General features: G+C 40.1%; 1 long non-coding RNA gene across 1 annotated transcript in view; it reads right to left on the reverse strand.

Annotated features, from left to right (window-relative positions):
* Positions 1-2,101: 2,101 nt before the first annotated feature.
* LOC119772947 overlaps positions 2,102-15,434 on the reverse strand; it is a 161,191-nt gene continuing 147,858 nt past the window's right edge. Inside the window, exon 3 of the long non-coding RNA XR_005279319.1 lies at positions 2,102-2,218. This is a non-coding gene — a long non-coding RNA (uncharacterized LOC119772947). The remainder of the gene's footprint in view (positions 2,219-15,434) is intronic.

The raw sequence follows: 15,434 nt of genomic DNA on the forward strand, positions 1-15,434 counted from the left end.
CTTAAAATCTGGGGCTCTTTACAACATCTTACATGCAGTAACATGCTTCCTGAGTTGAATTGACTGTAACAAACTGTAGGGGAACAGCCAAAGAAAATCAATAACATGGCTAATAATATTGTTTTTATCACCATTACATTGCTTTAGTATTCATTTACTAAAAAACAACTTTTGTTTTTGTTTTTTTTCCCGCTGAAATTTTTACTTTAATGTACAGCCATGAGGCACAAACTGAAAATGTAAAAGAAATGAACCAAAGTCATTATTTGTCTGGCAACTGAAAAAGCCATTATTGAAGTCCACTGCGCCACAACATCAATCATCAGGTGTTTGGCTACTAGCGTTTAGGTCATTAAGGGCACAACAAATATGATGCCTTAAAATAGGTACCTGTATTTACGTCAAATGAGCTCATCGATAAAATGAACCTGAGAAAGCCCGGGGAAAACACCATAAACTCTTCATTACTTATAAGCACAGCCCACTAGACAGAAGGACAAGAGTGCATTCGAGTAGAGAAGCATGAAGTGAGCTAATTTCAGTGAAGCCATCACTGGATGGAAGCTGTAAATTTTTCAGAGGGAAAGACAGCCTTAAAGTAAAAAAAAAAGGCCAATCTAAGACAGAAAAAGAGAATGTGTGTGTGGGTGTGTGTGTGTTGGTCTCTTTAAATAGAGATGCAGAGGGTAAGGAGAGGACATAGAGGCGAACATGGCAGGAGAAGAGGGAAAACCAGGCATCCGCTGGCCTGACATAATTAACAATCTCAGCTTGTGTGTGTGGAATGATGTGACTGTGTTGCACCGACTGCATGTCTGCCCGATTTGGTTTATCTGTTGGTGTGCTTAGGGACAGATGGTGCCACCAAATACTGAATGCAGATGGTCTTTGTTTAGACCCATAAAAACAACTTTTTCAGTGTCTCACATCATTCATACATTCATGATTTTGGATTAGTAGTACTGCATGGATTCAGTATGTCACAAGTTACACAACGGGGTACAAGACTAAAGCAGACCTCTACTGTCTAAACGTCACCTTCAGTCTTAAAAATTTCGTGCTGGTGGTGAACAATTAATAATTTTCCTGTTAGAAAGATTTCATGCAAGTGGACCATATACAGTTTTTTTCTGTGCAAACTAACGGCCCAATAAAAATAAGGTACTCTTAAAAAAAGATAAAATTTTTGTGGTTCAAAAAAATCAGCCATTTTTTTTCTGTAGATTTTTATGCCGTCTTCCCCACTGTCAGAGTATCACTCTGAATAAAGAAAAAATTAGCATGTTCAATCGCTTTAGTGTACATAAAAGTCTAAAATGAAGCTGAGCACAAGCAGAGAAAATACCAGAAGGAAGAAGCACTTTGATGGTGTTAAAACTGGAGGGGATTTAGATGCTTGATGTCCATTCTGAATTTGTCTCCTCCTTGACCAGACATTAAAGGTATAGTGGAGGATTTAAAATCTGTTATTTACATTTATAGTATAGTGAAGATTTTAAAAGACCTGCCTTCTCCACTTTAAAAAAAATTGCACATGCACAACCCTGTACCTGCTCCCGAGATGGAAAGCCAATTAAACATTTGGGAGAGCATCCAGGAGCCCATTTCTCCTCGTGCACGCTCTGTTTAAAAGTTGCTGTTCTCATAGCTCATACAAGCTTAATGTGTCCAAACGCCCGCTCTAACCACTAAATCACTCAATCACCACATAGAGTGGGGACTATCACTTGATAGTGAACTCATTAAACTGACCGTTCGGACAGATGACTGACAGATCACTGCTTTTTTGCTCCATTGGTCACCTAACTTCTCCTCAACTGCGCGGTACCTGCACCATTTTGTTTATTAGTCGCCACTGTCGGGTAGCAGCAGCCTATGGCGACAGCAGGCCACTGTGACAGCAAATCCCATAATGCTTTGCGAGGCGAGCTCTCCACGCAAAGCATTATTGGATATATCTGCCTCTTCTGAGGCCTTTCTTTTCTTCTCATTCACTTCATAGACACTTTTTCTCTTTAACTTTCCATAAAATCCTGTGCCATTTCTATGACGCAGGATTTTACATATGCCACTAAGCACAAAAAAAGAAAAGAAAAGAGATGGCTATTTTATATTGTGTATCCTATGAGGTACTCACCCAGGTATATTGTGTATATGAAGTTCCAAACACCCCTTAGGCTCTTCTGTCAGTTTGTACTGAAACGTCTAACAATTTAGCCTGAAACAAAGACAAAAATAGTTAAGTAAGTACATATCATAATTTTTTGTTTACTCCCACTGCACTGGGAGAAAAAGGATTTTAAAGGTTAAAATAACTTAATACATCAGAGTACATTTAATGAGAAAATAAAAAAACTACAAAATGAGCATTATTATTAGTAGGCAATGAGACAAAAACGATTGTCAAGATGATACAATGAAAGGAAATGTTCGTGTTGTCCTATCTGCTTGCAAAAATGAACCCAAGGCCAAATATACTATGTACAAAGTTGTACTGTATATGGCAACAAAGTATGCCAAAATAAAAGTAAACTTAAAAGAAAAAAAACAACTTAGCTATATTCTGTCTATCTATTATAGATAGATAGATAGATAGATAGATAGATAGATAGATAGATAGATAGATAGATAGATAGATAGATGATAGATAGATAGAGTAGAATTTAGCTTTTTTCCGACTTTAACGCAAGAACAATTCACCAAATAGAACATTTTAGACAAGACACTCAATTATAGAGAAAGCAGGGAAATTACGAAAACCATACAATCTAGAATAAATTTCAGAAATTATTTTTTTTCTTTCTTAAATCATGCAGATGGCCAGTATTTTATCACTTATACTATGCCCCAGAACATTAAAAATATTATTTGCTAATATTTGCCTTAACAACCAATGATAAATATACTTTTATTTTGTTTTTTACTTTTTTATTTTTGCACTCAGCTTTGCTTTATTCTGTACAACATCTACCTTGTTTTGACAATGTTTGAGCAGAGTTTAAAGTTTTTTTTTAAGCTTTTAAAGTGCGTCATGAAAGTGCTGGTTTTAGACGTGCCTCTTTCTCACTTAATTGTGCTTCTCCTCAAGCTGTCAGCTGCTCGTTTCTCAAAGAGAGAAACAAAGCTTCAAATGGAGTCTTTGTTAGCAGGATAGGCTTTTGAATTTCTAGAAGATCTGCTCCTATATGCTTTAGGAGAAAAACAAAAACTTAAGACATAAATATACACTGAAAAACTGCTGAAATACTTTATGATCGGGATTTCATGAAGACTGAAGTTACTTTAGAGTGATTCTAAACACTATTTGTCAAAGCCGTTTTAAGTTACAGCCATACAATTTAGTGCACCATATTGTGGGCTTTTAATTGTTTTTACAAAATTAGTCAGGAATGTGGAATGAAAGGAAAGGTACACATGGTTTTGTCCTTTATTGTACTTAGAAATCTGAAAAGTGTGGCATGAATATTTATTTATCATACCTCAGTTAACACTTAATAGAACATTATACAACAAAGTCAGCTGCAAGTCTTTATTAGTAAATCTCTACCAGCTCTGCAATAAAATTTTTAGATTTTTTAAAATAAATGGCTGAAGTTCAATCAGAGCAGGTGGAAAGTTGCTCATCTTTTAAGTCTTTTCACTGATTCTCTGTTGGATTTAGTTGTGGGCTTTGACTGGGACACTCTAATGCGTTAATATGCTTTGACTGCTGCTCTGGCTAGAGCTGGGTGAAATTTCTGTTTATGAAGATTTAGTAGAAGATTTAGATGTTTTTTCCCTCTAATCCAGTCCTTTGGCTTCCATATCCCTGAGTGACATAACTTCTTGTTCTTAGATGTCTATTCATAACTTATAGACTTATCATTACTTTGTTGTTGATAATTATCCTTTCCCTTTAATCTGAGGACACCTTCCAGAGGGATAATCAAAATAAAAGCACTTTGTGGAAACTAATGCATGTTGGAGATTCAATTTCTAAGACTTTGGCAGAAATTAAATTGATTTTCAACAGATTTTTTTTCTGTATTTGACCCCAAGCCTCATTCTTATAAATTATACAACCTCCATGTCTTTGCTGTAGAAATGAACCCCTGCAGCATAATGCTGCTACCACATTGATTCATGGCCAGGATGCCATGTCTAGGGTGATGTGTAGTGGTGACTTCTCACCTAAGTCTCCTTTCTGTAGTCATTAAATGATGGCTTCTTTTGACAAATTTTCCATAAAGCCAAGATATGTTAAGAGCCAAGTCATATACTGCAGCTTTTCTGCCCACAGCCTTTTACATTTACAAGACAGAGTTAAACTTTTTGTCCACATGTTTGCTGTGTCCCCTGCATGGCTTGTGGGAAACTGCAAACAGGTCTTAAGCTTTCTTTTAAGATTGGCTTTCTGTCATTCTTTGCAGCTCCTCTGGAGTTACTGTGGGCCTCTCAGCTCTTTTATTGATTACTTCTGCCTGGCCTCTCAGTTTAGTTGGATGCCTGCATCTTTGTAGGGTTGCAGCTGTGACATACTCCTTTCATTTTCATATAGAAAGTGCCCCATGAGATGCTTAAGCTTGGTATGCAATTTTATAATCTGTTCCAGCTTTAGACTTCAGCAGAGCTGTATTCATAGCCTATCTGGTTGTATATTGGCTTTTTATATTCAGAAATGCTTCTTACCAAACTTGTATGGCATAGAGAGTACATTTGTAGTCATTTTGAGAGTATAGTAAGCTAGAATGACTCTGTTTAGTAGCTATGTGACTTCCTTAAATTGTTGGTTACACTCTTGGATCTTATCTTAGGAGATTTACTGTAAAGGCAGATGGAACCAAATGCATGAAATATTCAGAGATATACAAAAAATGAGATAAAAGCTGACTAGTAAAGAACGAATTTTTGTTGTTCAGTCACATATGTAGCGTTATGAAAGGATCATGGCCACAATATTATAAAGAGCCAGACTGTTAATAAATACCTTCATGTAACGCAAGATTATCTTTTGAGTCTAGATGTTAGTTTGCTATAATTCCACTCTTAAAACATTTTTAAAAGTATTCATGCTGTGTTTGCTAAGGTTAGAACTCTCATAGTACAGTATACCACAGCCTTTACCTTTGTAAGAATGTTTGATTTATTCTGAATCCTTGATATCGGCATCTGCACTCTTCCAATTATTTATTTCTCCATCTGTCTCTCCATTTGAAAAAACTATATGAAAAAGCAGAAAAATGTATTTTTTTCTGATGGAGGCATATAAACCCAGACTTGGGTGTTCGTCAGAGGGATGAGTCAACAAAGTGATAAAGTGTTCAATGGCATAATTAAGAGATTGGTGTTAGAGACAGTGAGCAAAGAGAGTGAAGGACACAATGACTACCTCTGAATAGTCAGGACACACTGACTGAGATGCATGCCAAATTAGGTTGACACACAGGTTTCATCCACTTGTTTAGAATTTGTCTGCATTGTCCTTGCTTAAATGGAAATCTTTTATTCTTCCAGCAAGATAGGTTTTCAGAATAGAGATTCACCCATTAAGATTTTTTCCCTTCACACATACATAAGATCCTGATACTTCTCTAATTCTAGACCTTTTTCTTTAATGTTATCAGCATTACTGGGATTTTTTTTAAAAGACTGCCATAAAGAGCAAGTATGAAGGCACATATGTATATCCCCAAAGGCAGCTTCAGATTAGCAGTACGTTAGGATAAGAAGTCATAATAACAGTAAATCATATTAGCAGGAAAAAGTCCATTCCCATTCCCCATGCGTACGCCACCTGTGTGGGTCACTGATGAGCTTAGAAGAACCTGGATAACAAGCCCAAGCTGTTTTATAAAAATATCTAACAGCATCTGACTAAAAATGGAGGTACTTCCCAAACAGGGCAGGACCCCAGCCACTTAGGCCTGACTTTGGACACCGCTGCAAGATTACCAGTAATAGGGCTGTTTTGTTACACCTGACTCTCCAATGTTCTTACAGTATTTCTAGATCTCTCCAATGTATACTTCAAAATATCTCTGGAACTCAAGAGTTGTTTTTTTTTAAATACCCAAAAAAATATCTTTAAACCATGACTTTACATTTCCAGAGAGAGACCTTTAGATGATGTTAGGTCTTTTTCAGTTAAAGAGACATTTGGGGTGACAGAAAGAGTCTAAAGGGTTGTCGATTCTAGCCCAGGCCAGAAGGTCAGTGTGTTTGAATGGGTGAATGACTGAATGTATAAAGCACTTTAGTGAAGTCTCCTGACATGAAAAAGTGCTACCGTATTTTCACGACCATAAGGCGCACCGTACTAAAAGGCGCAATCTCAGTCATGTGTGCCATTTCTGTATTTAACACACACATAAGGCGCACCGGACTATAGGGCGCGGGTTTTATATACAGGTACATGTCCTCTAGTACCTGTAAATACCTCTACTGCGTATTTAAAAATACAGTGGGAGCAAAACTGAGTATGATTGTGCTTTATTCATGTATTTATTACAAAGTATTAATCAAACCTGGGAGCTGGCCGTGAGACAGACACATCGCAGATGACAAAGCGCTGTGATGACTCCTAAATTAACTTAAAATCCTGAAACCTGCCGACGGAATATGTTCGCTTTTATTACCGGTATCCTGGTGCCTGCAGTTTAAATTATTTAGATGAAAAACACCTGCCAGCCACCTCGGTGAACCCGGAGGCTACCCTGCCTAGAGGCTGCTGTTGAAGGGATTTCTACTGTCGGTGCACCGCTGGTATGTGGGGGTCTGAGCGTCTCCCACATTAATAGTATAGGCAGGATGATAATCTGGATGAACTGACTGCAATTATTAAGTTTTCAGGTGGACTTTCTCACTTAAAACATATTAAAACTACTTTATTCCCACTGATCACAGCAAATATAGCTGCAAGATTTAGATTATTTAGATGAAAAAACACCTGCCAGCCGCGCGGTGAAACCGGAGGAGACCCGGCCAAGAGGCTGCTGTTGAATTAAGTTTTCAGGTAGAAAAATAGAGCAGGAGCAAAACTGAGTAAGATTGTGCTTTATTCATGTATTTATTACAAATTATTAATCAAATCCATCAAAGTCATCATCCTCTGTTTCTGAATCAAACAGCTGCGCTAAATCAGACATGCCAATTTCCCCTTCTTCGCTGTCATAGTCACTTTCCGTGCCGCGCGGCTCCTCAGAAATGATGCCGGCTTTTGCGAAAGCTTGAACAACAGTGCCAGCAGACACGTTAGTCCAAGCATCTACAATCCATCCGCAAACGGTGGCGTAACTTGCCCGGCGCTGCCTTCCACTTTTCGTGAAACTGTGGTCTCCGTCTGTCATCCATCGCTCCCACGCCACTCGCAGCCTTACTTTGAACGGCCGGTTCACACCGATGTCGAGCGGTTGAAGTTCCTTTGTCAGACCTCCTGGGATAACGGCGAGCACATTGTTTATTTGTTTCACCGTGTTTTTCACATCAGCTGTGAGATGGGCACGCATGGAGTCACAGATTAACAGCGATGGTGATGCGTGGAAAAAACCACCTAGTCTCCTCACATACACCTGCCTCAGCCACGCTTTCATCATCTCCTCATCCATCCAGCCCTTTTCATTTGCCTTAATATCGTTTGTCATCAGAGCGATGTGTCTGTCTTGCTGTTAGCTCCCAGATCAGCTTCTCTGATTGGTTGATGCGGCGCTGCCACCAGCAAAACTTCAATTTTTCCATCTCGAGCAGCAGCAGCGCGATGGCGGCGCGTCAGATAAACGCTCCCGACGCGCTGCGCCTGCTGCTCAAAACGCGCTGCGGAACCTTTTGCTGTGCCTATACGCGCGTCAAACATTGACTTTGCATGTAAACTCCCTGCTTCTGCTGCGTCCGGTTCACACCGATGTCAAGCGGTTGAACAGCGAGCACAGCATTCATTTGTTTCACCATGTTTTTCACATCAGCTGTGAGATGGGCACGCATGGAGTCACATATTAACAGCGATGGTGATGAGTGGAAAAAAAAAACACCTGGTCTCCTTACATTCAGCCACTCTTTCATCATCTCCTCAATGAGGTGGTCTCAAAAGTCGCAGTTACAACACACATAGGGCGCACCGCACCAAAGGGTGCACCGCACATTTTGAGGGGAAAAAAAGACGTTTATGTGCGCCTTATAGTCGTAAAAATACGGTGTATATATATACAGTTAGTACAGGCATTTGACCATTATGTAATTTTTTCTGAAAACCACTGTTAACCTTTTCATTAGATGCTTTACAATTAATGCATCATTTGATGAGCAGATTAACACCTCAGTAGTTTAGAGCCGAAGCAACTATAAGTCTGTAGCCTATTTTCCCTAAATGTACTTCGAATTGAAAGTACCTGCAGTGTTCTGTTGATGTGAGATAAAGTGCGTCCATCCTATATGAATCCAACCTAGCAAACAATACAAGCTAATATTCAAGATAGATTTTGTTGACATTCAGAAGCGACTGGTATCCAGCTTAACTAAGAGACCAATGCCGACAAACATAAGGTAAAAAAAAAAAACAGAACGAGCAGAAGGGTGTTGCATTTCTGTGTTTTGGCCACAGGTGGCAGTATCATTAGAAAATGTGTTATTCATCTTTTAAAAAAGCTGAATCTTCATTCTCCGACATTTTAAAGCAAATCAGTCTAATAAAGTTAATTTCTTTGTATAGGCAATATAGTATTTTAACTTACTCTCGATATTCTGATAAAAAAATACATTTTCATTATACATTCCTCTCGTTTCTTGTGTTAAGTGTGCAATAAAAGCCTTCTTGAAAATAATGACCATTTTGTCAGACTTATGAATTTAAACAAATTAAGTTCTTAGGTCATACTACACTAATTAATTGTCTCTGGCAATTGACTTGACATGTTGAGTATTGTGAATTGGCGCTATACAGAAAAAGTGGATCTAATGGAATTAATGAAATGATTATAATTTTTAATACTGATGCTTTTTATACAAAATAGTTAAGTCTTAATCTGAACGTAAAAAAAAAAAGCTGAATTAATACAGTATAGTTTGCAAATACATTTTGACAAAGTGTGTAAGAGTTTAATGCTGTGAAACTTTTATGTGGCTCTGTACAAGACTATTACCGTAGTATTAATTTGAAAAACAACAGAAAAAAACTACTACTTTTATCACCATAGAAATTAAAACCTGTGCAGCACAGCAATGCAGCAATTTTGACCACCTCGAAAGCAGACATTTCAGATTTCATCACTGACCCCATACTCTCAGAGGTCAAACTGATCCCACCTTTAAGTCGCCAATCATCACTGATAACAAGAGCTGTGCCAATGACATCCATTCAGACCCCATGCCAACATTCAGTGGGAGGTGCATAGGGTCAAGAGCATAATCAGGGGCATATTTGTCATTTTCTTCTATATCCAGAAGGTTATGGACCATTAATCTGTCCCAGGAGTCAGACTCTCACCTCTGAGTTTTCACTGTGATGGCCTAGCATCTGAGGTACAGAGAATGCCTGAACTCGTCACGTTGATCTGTCCTAGTTTCAGACTTGCAAAATAGACCTTCAGGGAGCTGCTAAAGTTCACTTGCATGTGTCCAAATGGCAGATAAAATTATTACCAACAGAAAACAAAACAAATTAAAAAAATCAAATGGAAGCAGACATCTTTTATGAGAGCAGAATAAACTTTCTTTGTTGATAATCATAAAAAGAAAACTGGATACTAACCTCACATGAAAAAAACAACTAATGATAAGGACAGGAATGAAATAAGTATTACTAAATTATGATACTTTAACATGACAAGAATTGATAGGATTAAGGAAAAAAAACAAAGAAAAACTTCCAAAACAATGAATAAAGTAGATGTAAAATTAACCCCAAAATAACTACAACATAAGAAGTAAGAGAAAGTGCAAAGAGTTAGAAATACATTTAAAATAAAAACCTTTGAGGGACACGTTTCCATATCGTTTGGAGAGAAAGGGTTTCAGGAGATACCAGTAAGGGCGAACAGAGTACAGTAGCAATGCAGTGTTTTACTTTTTTCTAAATGCATTGGTTATACTGGATTTATATACTGTAACAACTTTTTTTATAATTTCCCATTTCTGTCAGACTACATTTCTGAGTTATGTATAGTGAGGCTTTTATTAGTAATGTTAGCTTTGCTAACCATGGTAAACGCTAATGCTAATAATATACTGTTACGTCCACCAAGGGCACAACATATTTGAGGACACGAGACAAAGAGATGAGGGTTCAAAAAAATTTTTATTTATAAATTCTCTCCTCTTTAGTTTTCTTTGCCCAGCTTCTTCTGATTTTCTGCGAAGAAAATAAAGTTAGAGGCCCTCAGATCCCGTGCCCCAAAGGAATCAAAAAATAAGAACCCAAAAGTAACAACAGAAAGTTGGACCTGGCAGGCCGATCAAACAGAACAAAACGGTACAGCAGGGGGCCAACCCTATACAGGGCCGTCGAAGCCCCTACTGGTACCGGACTAAAGCACAAAAATAACCTAAGCAAAAGAAAAATCGAAAATAGGACAACCGGTCCCACCAGGCCAAAACCACAAGAAAAAAAGTAAGCAACGGCTAACCAAAATACCGCATGGCAGGCTAGAACGTCCGCTGCGGGCCGCAGCGACCAGACAAACGCGCACCGCGCACGGTGGAACAAGTGGAAGCAGGTGAAAAGCGGCGTCCAGGCGAAGATGGAAAGGAACGCCCCAACATGCCGAAAGTCAGCCTATTTATAGGCGGACAACAGCACCACAAATTAACGTAATTAACTGACCAAAGGAATTATTCAATTCCCAAAATATATTAACGAAGGATCCTTCAACTAAAGTCTGTAAAAAAACAAAGAAAAGAAATAGACAAAAATCATAATGTGCCCGAAGCACATAACACCCCCACCCAAAGACTCTGAATGGGGTTTGAAAAAAAAAAACTCAACCCATTCAGAGAAAAAAGGAAAGCGGGACTAGAGTCATTAGAGTGCGTCGGCCACTACGTTGTCTTTACCACGAACATGTTGTATAGAGATGTTAAATGATTGGAATCCTCCATACGAGGGAGTGGATAACAATCCGGCCTAGTCACCCCATTTACCTTCCTGAAGTCCGTACAGAAACGGTCCTCCCCATTGGCTTTAATAGTCAGGAGGCATGGTGAACTCCACGCACTACTGCTGGCAACAGCAAGTCCATGTTCCACCATGTACTCCACCTGCGTCTTCAAACGGCACCGTTTGTCTGGGTTCACTCTGTACGGGTGTTGTTTAATAGGCTTGGAATCACCAACATCAATGTCATGGCTGAGCACACGAGTCCGAGTGGGAATATCTGCAAACAGCGACCTATAAGACTGGATCAAATTAATTACATCAGCCTGTTTGGAAAAGTCAAGGTGGGACAACAAGAGAGGCAAGTTCTCCAATATCTCTGAATTTGGAACCCTCCCTTCAGTGACAGCCGGGGATAAAACGTCACCTTCAGGTTCAGCACCGGACAGCTCCTCCCGTGCATCTGCAGCTGCCCCGACACATGCGTCATCTCGTTCACTGGAAACACAACTGACAGATTTATGTAGAGTGGGCGCATGCTTGATGTACGGCTTCAGCATGTTAACATGACATAAGCGTGAAGTCCGCCTCCGATCAGGAGTAGAGATCAGATAATCACGATCTCCAACCTTTCTCGTGATTGTATAAGGCCCACTGTAGCGCGCTTGCAAGCTGGAACCAGGAACCTGAAGTAACGCTAACACTTTCTCCCCAGGCTGAAAAACTCTCAAAACCGCCTTTCTGTCAAACAAGGACTTCATTTTAGCCTGTGCAGTTTTAAGATTCTCTTTAGCTATCTCACACGCACGGCTCAACTTCAGCCGGAAATTACTAACATAGTCCAATAAATTTTGGTCAGATTTTTCACACAACCACTTCTCTTTTAACAGCCTTAAAGGACCGCGAACAGTGTGAGCAAAAACCAAGTCCGACGGGCTAAACCCCAGAGACTCCTGAACCACCTCCCGAATAGCAAACAGTTGTAAATGTACACCTTCATCCCAGTCTTTTTCAAACTCCAAACAGTAGGTGCGAAGCATTGTTTTTAAAGTTTGATGGAAACGCTCGAGTGCGCCCTGACTCTCCGGGTGATAAGCGCTGGAATGACAGTGCTTTATGTCAAATTGACGTAAAACCTGTGCAAAAACTTTAGACATAAAGTTAGACCCTTGGTCAGTCTGTACAACCCGAGGTAAACCAAACAATGAAAAAAACTTTGTTAATGTTTTAACCACTACGGGCGTAGTTATTTTACGCACCGGAAAAACCTCTGGAAAACGAGTAGAGGTGCACATCACTGTCACCAAGAACTTATTCCCCGCTTTGGTTCGAGGCAACGGACCTACACAGTCAACTAATACTCTTTCAAATGGTTCAGCGATGGCTGGGATGGGATACAAAGGAGCAGGAGAAATCCTCTGATTTGGCTTTCCAGATATTTGACAAAAGTTACACGAATTACAGTAGCGCACGACATCGCTCTTTAATCCTGACCAAAAGAAATGACGCAAAATGCGATCATAGGTCCTTCTTATGCCAAGGTGACCCGCTAATGGATTATCATGTGCCAACCGCAAAATTTCTGAACGATATGGAGATGGAACAACAATCTGCTTCACCACACTCCACTCTTCAACAGGAGACACATTCAAAGGGGTCCATTTACGCATCAGAAGACCATCATCCCAAAAATAGCCAGTAGAAATGGAGTCAGACTTATCAGTTAATGCATCGCCAAACAATGACTCCAAACTGTTATCATTTTTTTGGAGCTCGATCAACTGCTGTCTAGACCATGACAGTGTATTTACATCCAACATGTCATCCTCCACAGTTTTCTTTAATGGAACATGTTCGGATTCAGCGTTGAACAAAAAACTTTCACCCAAGTCAAACTCATCATTATTTTCTTCTCATTGACGTTTAAGTGCTGCACGCGTAACTGCGCACGACGTGAAAACATCTGGGAATTTACGAGCGAGCGCATCTGGACAGTCGCTCAACACCGGAACAGGTGTAACATCCGGGGTAACCAACACTCGACCCCCAGCCAAGTCGTTGCCCATGATCACGGAGACGCCCGCTACTGGAAAACTAGGACGCACCCCAACCACAGCGTCACCAGACCACAGCTCAGACTGGATCATGATTTTGTGCAGAGGAACGCAGATGTCTTGCATGCCAAAGCCACGCACTGGCACATCAGAACCAATCGCAGTGTCACTATTCAACGGCGAGATTCCCTCCATAATAAAAGATTGAGAGGCAGCAGTGTCTCGCAATATTTTTACAGGGATCTTTTCACCAGTTAGAGACAAAGAAACAAACCCATCCATAACGAAAGGCTTAAAATCAGCATACTCGCAAGGCTGTGTTGAAAGTGAATGAGTATCGCCTTTTACAGTTTTAATTAGAGCGACTGGCTTAGTGTTCTTTTTCTGTAAAACCGGGCAATTGGCCACAATGTGTCCTCTCTTTTTACAATAAAAGCACGTTACATTAGTTTTTAATTCCAACCTGTTATCCGATTTGCCTTCAACGCCACCGAGCGCAGCAGGTACATCAGATTCGACAAGTGAGACAGTTTTGGCACACTCCTTCCCGTTACTTTCAGAGTTGTCAAATTTACTAAAGACATGTGAGCGCTCAAAATTACTTTTGTGCATTAACATGTACTCATCAACGAGCACCGCAGCTTTTGACACATTTGAGACTTTATTTTCATTCAAGTAGGTGGTAACTTTCTCAGGCAAACTGTTTTTAAAGTCTTCCAATAAAATAAGCTGCGCAAAATCGGCAACATTTTTAGAAGCGCACCAACGATCAAAGAGAATTTCTTTATCTCTAACAAAATCCACATAAGTTTGATTGTAGCGTTTTTTTAACTTACGAAATTTTTGACGATAAGCTTCTGGTACTAGTTCATATGCCCTCAAAACAGCACCTTTAACTTTTTCAAAATCAAGGCTATCAGCCACAGAAAGAGACGCATATGCCTCTTGCGCTTTGCCACTTAATGCACACTGTAACAACAAAGTCCACACATTTTTAGGCCACTTAAGTGTGAGTGACACTCTTTCAAATAATGTGAAGTATTTATCAACATCCCGCTCATTAAATGGAGGAACCAGGCGAACATTTTTACTCACGTCAAAATCATTTGATTTGGGTTGTGAAGACTCAGCACCAAGCTCGAGTTCTTTCAAACGCAGTTCGGCTTGTATCTCCAATCGTCGCTGTTCAAGATGCAGCTCCTTCTCTCTCAAAGCAAGCCGACCCAATTCAACTTCCAGTTCCTTCAAACGCACCGGGTCATCTTTCAACGAAGCTTTCGATGGCGATCCAACAGGACTTTTTGGTAAAATTGTAGCAGGAAAAATTCCTATCTGAACCAGTGCTTCTAACAACTCAGCTTCAACTGTTCCTCTTTTAACACGTTTATCTACGGTAACCTTGAAATGCTCGGCTATTAACAGCAACTGATCCTTTGTGCATTTACGCAAAGTATCCAATGTAGGCTCTCGAACAAACTCATCCAGGTCAAACTCCATGTCTACCCCTGGAATCAAGCCAAACTAAATCAGGAACACTCCTGCACAAACAAAGCTACAACACCACCAGAACCGAATGCTCTAATTAACCAGCGCAACGTGCGTCAGCTGCGCAAAAATGCACACAAAACCAGCATAACCGCCAACAAACATGAACCAACCGTAGGACACGACCTGTTTCTAAAGGCAAACTTTGTTTAAACAAGCCCCCATAAATATGTTACGTCCACCAAGGGCACAACATATTTGAGGACACGAGACAAAAAGATGAGGGTTCAAAAAAAATTGTATTTATAAATTCTCTCCTCTTTAGTTTTCTTTGCCCAGCTTCTTCTGATTTTCTGCCAAGAAAATAAAGTTAGAGGCCCTCAGATCCCGTGCCCTAAAGGAATCAAAAAATAAGAACCCAAAAGTAACAACAGAAAGTTGGACCTGGCAGGCCGATCAAACAGAACAAAACGGTACAGCAGGGGGCCAACCCTATACAGGGCCGTCGAAGCCCCTACTGGTACCGGACTAAAGTACAAAAATAACCTAAGCAAAAGAAAAATCGAAAATAGGACAACCGGTCCCACCAGGCCAAAACCACAAGAAAAAAAGTAAGCAACGGCTAACAAAAATACCGCATGGCAGGCTGGAACGTCCGCTGCGTGCTGCAGCGACCAGACAAGCGCGCACCGCGCACGGTGGAACAAGTGGAAGCAGGTGAAAAGCGGCGTCCAGGCGAAGATGGAAAGGAACGCCCCAACATGCCGAAAGCCAGCCTATTTATAGGCGGACAACAGCACCACAAATTAACGTAATTAACTGACCAAAGGAATTAT

The sequence above is a fragment of the Cyprinodon tularosa genome, unplaced genomic scaffold, assembly GCF_016077235.1.
Source record: "Cyprinodon tularosa strain WSP-4 unplaced genomic scaffold, ASM1607723v1 ctg734, whole genome shotgun sequence".
Classification (NCBI taxonomy): Eukaryota; Metazoa; Chordata; class Actinopteri; order Cyprinodontiformes; family Cyprinodontidae; genus Cyprinodon; species Cyprinodon tularosa.